The 11,790-nt window shown below is 37.1% G+C and overlaps 1 protein-coding gene across 2 annotated transcripts in view; it reads left to right on the top strand.

Annotated features, from left to right (window-relative positions):
• Positions 1 to 1,342: 1,342 nt before the first annotated feature.
• LOC128029012 (roundabout homolog 1) overlaps positions 1,343 to 11,790 on the top strand; it is a 236,621-nt gene continuing 226,173 nt past the window's right edge. Inside the window, exon 1 of one of the 2 annotated variants that reach the window (XM_052616455.1) lies at positions 1,343 to 1,570. The gene's annotated coding sequence lies outside the window, so the exon portion shown is untranslated. The remainder of the gene's footprint in view (positions 1,571 to 11,790) is intronic. The other variant, XM_052616456.1, reaches the window with a different exon arrangement.

Genomic DNA, 11,790 nt, shown 5'->3' with positions numbered 1-11,790 from the left:
AACATTAGAAGGGATGGAGTGTCTCTCTATATTTTCAGATGAGGTGAGTGGCAGCACATTGGAAATGACGGGCGTCTCTCCCATTCCTCCTACAATGGTCAGCCCTGGTAAATCTATTGTGTGGGTGGCTGGAGCACAAAGGTCTGTTTAATTCTGTGTGGATCACTTGGTCCTGCCAATGAATGACAAGTTGTTGTTCCTAAATGCCGTATCTATAAATGGGTTGAACATTTTACAAATAAACAACTTCATGTTGTGGACAAAGACATGTAAAAGTGTGAATGACTGAATTGGTAAGTAAGAAAGCTTAATATTAATAAATTAATGTCAATTCATAATGCATATTCGATTTAGGAGTCACGCTTTTAATTTAACTACATGCCGATGATTAATTACCTTATACACCCATGTCGAAAATGAATTAAACAGCCAGTGAATTAATATTTGAATGTGCAATAAAGACAACATAATTCAATATGCAAAGAAATCGAGAAATCACCATTAATAAACCATTCTTTTACTCATTACAGTTCAAAAGAAGACAGAATGCAAAATCACTGTCAAAACTTGATGTTGATATAGTAAAAGCACTGCTGGCACAACAATATGGTAAAAGACACTGAGGTTCAATCAGTATACTGAGATATATTACTGACAGGTTAGTTCATTAGAAAATCTGTAGGGCGTTTAAGGTTGCCAAGCAATGCAGCAACTTAGGCCTATACCAAATTCAACTGATTTTACAACAGTTTTAAACATGTTTCACTAAATAAGAATTTAGAGTCCATTCACCATTCACTGCTTTTTAATACAGTTTATTAAACCTATGACAACAGTAAAACCTCAAGTGGCTTGCTTAAAAAAATAGTAGAAAAAATGATTGAAAAATTAGTGTTCAGAAAAGTTCATTTCTTGTAAAATGCACCCCAATCATCTTTTTTTAATTTCAATTTTGAAAAATCATTTTTACAAATAATTTCCTCAAAGCTGCGAGACACACACCAAAAGCCATACAACACTTATTTGGATTAATATTGGAGCATTGTCTATCTTTTTAGGTCTATTTATAATATTTTACAGCTTTGAGTTTAGATTTATTGTAAGAACGACTAAACTGACAGTTTGATTGCATTCTGTGCATTAGGGTGAATGAATTGTAGAAAAGATGGAAGAGTGAAGACGTTTCCCGGATGATATAATGCAATGCTCGCGGTGCAGTAACTCATTAAAGTTCAGTGGCGCTGCGGTTCAGCTTTAGGACCCGGGGAAGCAGAGCGCAGTGACAGCGCGTGGAGAGGTCGGTATGCTTTACCGCGCACGCACCGCATCAGCAGCGCATGAGAACGCGCCTAAAGACACTATCCACCGGTACACTCCGGTGCTCGCCTCGCTTTTTTTCTGAGTGGCTGAACTGCCATAGACTAAAGCTCACCTTCGTTTCCCAGCGCATCTAAATTTCCAGGTGCTGACGATCCATTGGAAAGTTGCGCGCGGCTCACTGCAGAGATGGAAGAGTAGTTTGACTTCTGTTCTTGGAATTAACACGCATCGGCTGTGATCAGGAAAGTGGGTAAGAGATTCTCTTTTCATAATTGTGTTTTGTGCACTAAGTCCTTTCTGTCAACTTGCATAATTTCTTGCGTTTTGGGGTGTTCGGATTATATTTTTGAATAGAAGTGTCTTATTCAGCCTGAACTGAACTTTCTACTGGATATGTATTGCATGCAACAGAAATTTTGATTAATAAATAAATAAAAATTAGATGCAATCAGTGTTACAGTTTTATCAGTCTACAGAAGGATGCCCATGGTTTCGTGCTGCATTTAGGACACGCATTGAAAGTGGAAAGGTGTTACCTTAGGTATAGGTGTAGCTTTTCTGCCTGATCTCACTTTTCTAATTGTGTCCTATGTAGTCAGATTGATTTAGGTTGATTGTAGTTGTTGGACTTGGAACATATGAATATAATCATTTGGTTTAGATGTGTGTGTGTGCGTGCATGTGTGTGTGTGTGTGTGTGTGTGTGTGTGTGTTTAATATTATTATAAATGGGATGGACTGAAGCACTTATATGCATGGTAGAGATATTGATAATTGACTAGAGCACCATAGCTACTGCTATTATCATATGACATAATACAAGCTTTTTAAACTTTGCATGCAATAATTTGATCAAGTAATATGTGATATTCTCAGAGAGAGACACTTGTGATTTAAGTCTGTTTGAATGTCTAATTGCTTCTGCAGAGTAAGGTTTAATATAGACTCATGGCCCTGAGATCAGAATTTTGCTTAGACTTGCAATGAGGAGAACAGTAGATTGCTGAAACAGCGTGCAATTACACTGCTTATTGGTGGTATGCCATTTAACCCAAATGTTACAGTATGTATTTTTTTTTTCCAAATTTTTCCCTCTAAACTAATTAAACCCCAGCAGACAGACATTATTAAAGCTTTAGCCTGCAATTTCACCACAGAATAGCATGCACTTTTCAGACTATTATGATCAATTTGATCTCTTCAAAAACACATTCAATGCATTTTTGGTTTCTGTAACACCAACCAGGAGTAGAATCTCTCACATAGGGTTTTATCATAAAAATAGGTATGTTAAACTGATATATAGGCATATATTTTAAAGCTATTTAAGAAGTCAGAACACTCATGTCTTGAGATCATGAAATTGGGAGCTGACTCTGGTGCTGAACATGTGTTGTTTAACCCTTTTAGAGAGATTTTCCATTTTAATTCCTGTTTTGAAGTTGAAATTTTAGTTCTTTGTTACATTCTAAGATAGCAGTCATACATATATTTTTGAGCCATTAAAAGTGGCTTGGTGTCTGTAAAACTCCAGACAGAGCATGAGAACATTCCTCAGTGTGTGAAAGTGAGAGCTGTCCCTACTGAAAGTTTTAAAGAAGAGCCAGGTGTGCTTGGAATACATAGATGTTTTTTTAATGGGTAACGTCCTTCATAAATGTATGAAATGGAGAATGCGTCCATGAATTAATCAACGCTCTCAATGTGCCACGTTTGTTTAATCTAGTTATTGGAATATAGTCTTTTGTACTATTCTGCGCTATGCCCAAGAGAAATCAACCCAGTGCAGTCTTTCAATAAAGCTGAAAATATTTCAAATTACAAAATGCATGACCTGCTACAGTTCATTATATATGTTATCAAGCCTCAATTAAAATCGATGGCGAGGAGACATTGAGCTTTGCCATTGTGATTCTTTTCTAATCACAGCGAATGAAAGGCAGCTTCATCAAAGATCAACATTTAATTTTCTTTGCATGAGTATGAAACAGTTCGAGCTCTGAAAAAAAAAATAGTGAACAGATGCCACCAAAGTGATTGTATGGCCTCTCATGGCATTTGCATGTGTGTGCATGTGTTAACCACACAAGACATACAGTCTCTAAGGTATTCGGGCTGTCAATTTGATCTCATTTAGTGTTGTTATCCAGCCAGGTGCTGTAATTTAAAATTCATCGTTCCAGCACACTCTTCATTTGATGATAAAGTACTTTTTGGTGCCCTTTTTTGGAGTCTCTCTAGGGGTCCTTTGGCAGCCCAGTAAAGTGTGACCAGTTTTAAGTCCTATGAATTGTATTACTCTGGGTTTCGATTAAAGACTGAATTTGAGGGTTCTGAAGGAAGCAGGTGGACCAGTGGTCTGTAAAATACTCTATTCCTCGCCTCTATCTGGGCTCTTTAGGTGGCTGGACCCATGCGTGACCTCCATAATGTCATGTGATTCACCTCAGTGAGTTCTTCCCTGGCACGCCAATTTCTAGACAGCATTACTTGATAGACAGTTCTGGACCAGAGCCAAAGTCGCTAGATTGCCATCTCTTCTTCTATCTCATTTTTCTTCTTTCTACTGTGTGTACGTCCGCAGGAGGTCTGACAGGAATTGTGTGACAGAACAGACTTTGCTTGGCTGGTGGTGTTCGGAAATATAATTTTGTAATCTGACATACACTACATGGCCAAAAATGATATGACCACCCTTAAACATGTAAACATATAATCTATTTAAACATATTTTTAAATGTAATTTAAATATAATTTTCAGCATCATTTCTCCAGTTTTCAGTGTTATCCTTCAGAAATCATTCTAATATGATGATTTGCTGAAACATTTCTTACTATATTATCAGTGTTGAAAACGGTGCTGTTTAAGAACTACTGAAAAATTTTCATTGGTCAACAACTATATCTTAACAGTTCAACTGTTGAAATGGTAACATCCTGAAATTAATATGGAAATTTGTTAATTTGAGCTGTTTTGCAAGCTTAAGAAGTTGTAACATTGGTGGAAAAGGGTCGTATTGGTGATTTGTGTGAACAAAGTCAAAATTTTTATGGTTTAAACACATACAAGGTGAAAGCGCTTTGAGGTAAGAGACATCTGCCGACAGAGTTTGAGCAAATTACTGACACACATAATCCATGCTGTTTACCAAAAATCACAATAATTTTTGTAGTGGAAAGAAATGTTAGATTGGGCAGATGCTTAAGCAAAAGACCAAGTGTATAAAGGAATTTGTCTGCAGATTAAAATTTCCCAAATTATATAGTTTTTTCAGTATTTTGTTATGCAGATATAGATGTGTTATGGTAGTAATACAGATGAAATATGCTAAGTTGTTGTATATGGTACTGGAAAAAGTAATCAGTCAATTTTACTGTAATTGGTTGTGTTTCATGTGTGAAAGTGGATAATTATAGAGAATTATAGATAATTGTGTGCCTTAGGGTTGGGCCACAACAGTAATGGCTGACAGACATCACAATGTTGAACCTGTATCGTTCAGAGTTGAAGTTGAAAATATCTAGTGGAAAATGAGAATGTTATGTTTTTAATGCTAATGCTTTCTCATTACAATTAATAAATGTACCTGGATGCACTTTTTAGAGGGACACGAAATAAGTAACAATAAGTACATCACTGCGGTTTCCAAAATAAATGAACACTGGAGGCAGTAAAACTCCTTTTATTCCTTTTCACACAAATTTACAGAATTTCAATTATTAAATAGCGATTTTTGCAAAATCAATCTTATGACTTCAAAACCAATATTAATATCCTGGGAGATTTGAAAACAGATGCTTTTGAATGCTAGTATTTCACATATTGAGCTTCATATCTATGTGTTTTCATAGGTATTCGGTTTGTTCGGTAGCTCACGGAGTAAGAAGATCTACTTGAGAGGCGAGGAGCTCTGGTTCCAATCCTGTCTAACCACGGTTCAACAAAACAGCTCAAATCTGCATATCAGAAAAGTACAAATGGCACAATTGCATCGGCAAATGTGTTTTTATATCAGTTGAGCATTTGTTAACACTTAACACTTGGTTAACCTAGGCCTTGTCTAACCTGTTAACACTAGGTTTAGGGTTAGGTTTGGTGTAGGGCATATTTCCAACACAATAGAGAATTAACTTTTAGTGACAGTTCTCGGATATTTGAATTCTGAACTGAAGAAAAGTGCACAGAGGTACGTTTTTTATGAGACCTGGTTGGCGAAAGTAGTTAGGGACTGTGTTTGGGGATCAGGGGTTGGAAAGCAAGAGGTGGTTCTTGAGTGAAACAGTATGAACATGAATTGTATCATCATTCTACACCTGTCTGTACTCGATACCACACCGCCACGGCCGCCATGCCCCTTGCCACTTCCGATCAGTCTCTGTTGCCCTTTTCTTGGATAAACGCATACAATCCAAAGAGGAACGCAACTCCAGTCCTCACGACAAATCTGAAGCTTATCACAGAAATTGGATTTTATCCTCCGTGCTGCAGCCAATGGGGACGTGCTGATACTGTCTGGTCCGGCCCGTGGAGGTTAAATATCATGAAATGTCTAAGGATTTAGAATTGGAAATGGAAATTATGCAATTCTACAAAAGCGGGGCACACAGTATGGTCTGTTCTCGGGAAATGACTGGTTATCAGCGGACTTATCGTTCAATAACCACAGACCTGAATAGCCTATGGCTATTAATAAATCTCGCTCGCCCTCTTTCTCTCCTCTTCACTCGCTCTCTGTCTTTGGGGAATTGTGGAGATAGATTATTTGTTGCGCATGTGGATGTGATCAGATGTCCTCTGGGTAGGTTTGCCTGAATTGTTTCCTGTCTTGTACCGCTGTCCGGAGGAAACCCTGTGTGCGTAACAGATGTCAGAGACCCGGTTTTGTGACCCCTGTGTAACTGTAATCTGGAGGGAAGGCCTGACAGATCGTAGCCTTCACCCTGATGTAGAAAAGTGCCAAATATTCTATCAAGCCCTAAAACAAGCAAACAGAATTGTAGAGAGAATGCATATACAGTATGAATCCAAACAGGGTTAGGAATTTTGAACTCCATTTTATAACTTCGGTAGAGCATAACAACTTTTACAGAAATATATTGTTTCAATCCAAAATACTTGGACTATAGTGCATAAGTCAAATGGCCCAATTTGTTATGCAATTTTGGATTTTCTCCATTTTGAGCATACTCAAACAGTAAGTGATGGCAAAGTCATGGGTTTCTGTTTCCAATGAATGTAGGATAAATGCATGATGGCGTGTTAAAAGCCAAATGTATGTATTTTTTAGATAGCTGTAAATATATACAAATTCATAATTAAATAATTTATAAGAATTCATTAATTAAACAAATGCTCATTATGTCCTTCATATTGCGTAAAAGAGCTTCAACGCATATCGTATGAAATCTCTAAGCTGACATATCTTAGTCATTATCTGCTTGTAGTTTATCGTAGCCTTTGGCACGCCCCACAGCATCACCGAGAGGGATGTGACTGCAAAGTCATCACACTAAGCACTGAGAATATCATAACAGCATCAGCGGACACCCTACAAACACTAACAGTTTAGAAAAAAAAGTCCCCGTTTTTTTCATTTGTATCCTCAGCCGACTGGTGTTTCATAATTTAGCAGGTTTTAATGTCATAAAACAGCTTGGGGCTCAGCAGGGGTTTGGGGAGATAATTGGGGTGTTTTTCATCTTCACTGGTTTTAAATGTGCTTTTTAAGTCAGGACTTTCCTGTGGCCCATGTGAAGTACAGTCAGCGCTTCTCATCTCGGTCTCTGGAGGGGGAAGCGGGTGGTTGTGGGGGGGTTCTTTTCAAATGGTCACTTCAGTAGGTGCTTTTCTCTTTCTACAGTCAGGCATGAATGGAAAGAAGCCACTCTTCTTTCAATGACGTCTCTCATTCTGTCAGGCATTAAAAATGTCAGTTTTACCATAAAAATGAAGATTATTGTAATGTAGTTTTGGCACAGTGAACTGTTCCATTAAAGACTAGTTGTGCATGATGATGCTGAACTTTTCTAATGTTTTTCTAATTGCAAATTTATTCTCAACTATTTTTTTTTTTTGCACCTCTGTAAAATTAGATGTTCTTTGAGTAGTTTTTATTCATTGTTTTGTGTATACTGTAGGTAGTTTCTTGCAGGCCCACCTTCAAGTCTCTGTAGACTTGCAAATTTATGAGATTTTATTCACCTGTTTTATAAAATTAATAGCCCACCTCTTGTTAACAAGCCATGCAATTCATATTTGTAGCACAAACATGGTTAGTCAAAAATTATTTTTCTCATTGCTGCGCCTTGCAGAACAGCTTATATTTTGTTTGTGCTGCTATGTATGTGCCATTTCTGAGAGTGTAAACTTCTCAGTGCATATGTGCCCCCTCTGTGGTATTTTGTGCTTCACACCACAGTAAATGTGTCAAACAAGGCTTAACTCATATGCTAGACAGCATTTTTTCTAGGGTCTTCAGTACTTCAGTGTTCAGAATTGAATTTAGAATACGTTTATTAAATTCCTGATTTTGAAACGACAAAGCAGTAAGAGAAAGAAGTAGAGGTTTATCAATAGGTTATTATGGACAGTCTCTTAATTTTGGTCTGGGTACATCTACTAGTCATCTATACTTAGATCTGTGCTCATTATATTTTCTCTTTGGCTTAGAGTAAATATTTGCATACCGTCTTTCTTATAATTAATGGAAAACACAACAAGTACACAATAGCTCTGCCAACTGGTGCTCATGAATGTCCCAACTGTTGCAATAACAATCAACTGTCATAATAGCAATGCATTAACATTAACTCAAACGAATTATAATGACAAACACTGTTTTCCAAATCTTAACTAGCCAACTCGCTGCCAGTTTGAGGAGACACTTTGGCTAGTTAGTGTGCCAATTTGTAGTGCAGATGACATAACGCTTTAGTTCTGTGATATTTTTTCCAATTTGTTGGCATGGCAGCTGGTTTCTACAAAGCCTTACAAACATTGCATACTGGGTTTTGTGGTCAGTTGCTTCCCAATTACTCGCTTGCATCTTTTGGTTGAAAACCATTTACTGTTCACCAATGATTGAGTTTGGGTTCTTGCTGCCAATTTGATCTCCATGTAAATTTTTTTGCTCGTAGAACTGATCAAAACTCTGTTAGGCTCTTTGTTGCCAGGTTGGCCTTTTTTAAATTAAACTTACAGTGACGCTACAGCTTTCCTCCACCACTCGCAGTCAAATGCTAACACAGCCACAGCAGTGAATCACAGCTTTATTTGAGACAATAAAGTTTGATGTGACAGGTGTACTGCGCAAACTGATAACTCATCCATCAAGTCCAAACCACTCAACACTCACTTTCCTCAAGGTCAGCAAAGAACAACGGGCAGTCAGATGTGAACCTCATTCAGCTGCTGGGTTTAATAGGTACAACAGTGTTGGTAAAACATTGAAGTACTTCATCAATTTGCATAGAACTGTTCCTGCAAATAATTTGAAATGCTTGTACGCACCAAAAACATTTTAAGTAAATTTTGTGAATGGACTCTGAATTTAGACATTTAGGTTCATGTGACATTGAAGTCTGGAGTAATGGTGTTCAAAAATTCAGCATTGCATCACAGTAATAAATTACATTTTAGAATATATTAAAATAAAGAACATTTATTAAAATTGTAATATTTCACAATATTTTACAGTATTTGTGATCAACTAAATGCAGCTTGATGAGGATTAGAGACTTTCAAAAACATTACATTATTTTACCAACCTCAAACTTTGAGATCAGTAGATCGATTTAGAAGAATCCTTCAGCTTTTGGGATTTAATGCTTTGTAAAAGACCAAATGTAAAGACAAAAGAAGATGAATCGCGGAGCATGCATTCAAATCAGAGTGTTCAATCGGTTGAATATGGGTCCTTAGGTTATTGATGCGACTTGTCAATAGTGTAGGTAAATGACTGATTGATTTGGAAATTGTTCTCAGGCCATTTGCATGCAAGTTTAAATCAGCGTCTAACAAAGAACAAAGGTTTGGGTTAAAGGTCAGGTGAGGATTATGGGTGAAACTGTTATTCTATCCATCTTTGGCCCTGGGATAAATGCCCCGGATACTTCCAATATTTCCCATTTCTCATTTAATGGAACATCATTTGACATTTGCTACTCAAAATTTGTCAGTATAATGAATGCTCTGCTGTCTGACAAATAGTTCACTGCCCTGAGGTTCTGGCCAGACGTCAATTTCGGTTTGTTAATGGTTGGATTTAATGTCCCCCTCTGTCTCTTTTTTTTTGGAGTGAGCTGATGGGACCATCCTGCCGTTTGTCTGTAATTACGCCCGGTGTACATCACCCAACCTATCCCAGCAGGCTTTGGCAGGGATGCTATTATTTTACTACTGGCCAGCTTTCCCCTTGAGACTGTGTTGTGTTTTAGAGCGATTCCTCTGTAAACAGTCCAGTAGTGTCACCTAGCCAGACTTTTGACTTGCGACATTTAGTTTGGCTCTTTTGGAGGTTATTCTGGCCAAGAGACTATCTGGCCAGCATGTAAAGTGCTTCTTTAGATTTACAAAAAGTTTAGCGGAGGGTTTATTCAGGATAAAACTATGTGGTGTTGAAAAATGAATTCAAATAATCATGCAGTGTCCTTCAATAAAGACTGTACAGAAAGCAGCAAACAAAATAGCCGAAAATGTATTTCATAGATTTGAGTTGGTGAATACAGAGGAAGAAGGCAATGGGCTGCAATGCTTTCTCCTGTTGATTAGCTTTTTATTCATGGCACTTTTTTCATTTTTGCAAATAAAAAAAAATTTAAAAATCATGTTCAACTTGACTTTAGTCTGAATCTTTTTTTTTTCAGTGTGCAGACAATAATTCAGATTTTTGGTTTGAGTTTGATATTGACATCTGTGTATTATAGTACATTGTAGTGTTATTGTGTTTATTAATATTAGCTTTTATTTTTATATTTTCCTTTTCATTTTAGTTTTTTTTCAGCATTTCTATAATTTATTTAGCCTTTTTTTAGTTTTAGTAATTTTATTACTTAATCTTAAAAATATTTTTTTTATATTTTTTAAAGTATTTTTTCTTTATTATAATTTTTTTAATCATTTTATTTAATTTCAGTCTACTTTCAATGAACGCAAATTATTTTGAACAGTTTTAATTAACACTGTTAACATCTAGTTCTTCAAAACTAGTCATTATTTCAGTCTAGTGCTTTGTGATCAAGATGAAGTGATCATGAAATGAAGCCACGCCTTTATCCAAAACCCCTCCCCAAAGCCACACCCTCCACCGGTTTTCCAAAGGAAGTGGCCCACCGTAGATGTCCATGGTCAGCATTCACCTTGAAGCCATTCCCGTCTTCCCTCCGTCAGATTTTTTTACAACCAAAAAATTTCTTTCATCCACAACATACTTTAGAAAAGCCCTCCGCCATCTGTGATGCTTTCAATATTTCCTGACATGCTCTATTAGGCCCCTTAATGTAGTATTATAACAAACACAACTGAGATTGGCTACACCGGCCCCCCATCCGTCTGCCTGCGTGTCAGCAAGTCAAACTAAGACGGATGGAGGCCTGCCTCCACCCTAGCTCCTGACCAATGCCTTGGGGCCTCTCCCCTTATTGAAATGACCTAATGTAGATTCAGACTCAACAGGGAGGGATATCTATCTATATCAACCTGCAGGAGACAGAAATGTGTGTATGTGTGTGTGTGTGTGTGTGGCAGCTTCTTAAAGAAAGAGTTGGGTTGCTGCTGTGTCTTTGTAATTGAAAGCAAAAGAGAAATAACCCTGTGGAACATTAAGCAGGACGCTTACCTCTGGACACCAGAGTTGGACATAAGGAGAGATGTGAAGAATGAAGGGGACAGGGGTCATAAAATGTATGTCTGTAACACTATGGGTCATTTCATTTCATACCTTTGTTATTTTTTGCTTTTGCAATCGGAGAAATAAATGGACACATGAAGACGTACAAGTGAAGTATATACCTTGTCAAAACTGATTTGATGGAGATACTCATTTTGTTGCTTTTGTTGTGTTTTGTTGACTCTGAAAGAAGGCTATGGTGATAATGTTAACAAAGATAGCAGTAGCAGCAATGACAAAAGTCTTGCAGTTTGCCGTGTATGTTGTGAATAGGAAATCGAGTTTCATTGATCTGTGGTGGCGTTTTTTATTGTGTTTCAAATGGATTGTTTCATTCAGTTTGTATCAATTCAATCTGATCTTCCAAGGTTGCATTTGGAAATAAACGTCATAACTTTCCTTAAAATATAAATACAGTATATTTGATTTATTACGTTTCATTAAGGCCTTATTTAAACATTTGATGCAGCCATGCAGGTCTAGCAAAAAATGGTTAAATGCTTGCTTAATGGGCTTTCTTTATTTTTAAAGCAAATAAACCAGCAGAACAGTGAATAATTGGATCTGTGATTTGCTTTGAGTA

This window comes from Carassius gibelio, chromosome A15 (genome assembly GCF_023724105.1).
Source record: "Carassius gibelio isolate Cgi1373 ecotype wild population from Czech Republic chromosome A15, carGib1.2-hapl.c, whole genome shotgun sequence".
In the NCBI taxonomy this organism is placed as follows: Eukaryota; Metazoa; Chordata; class Actinopteri; order Cypriniformes; family Cyprinidae; genus Carassius; species Carassius gibelio.
This window is presented reverse-complemented; position numbering and strand designations above follow the sequence as displayed.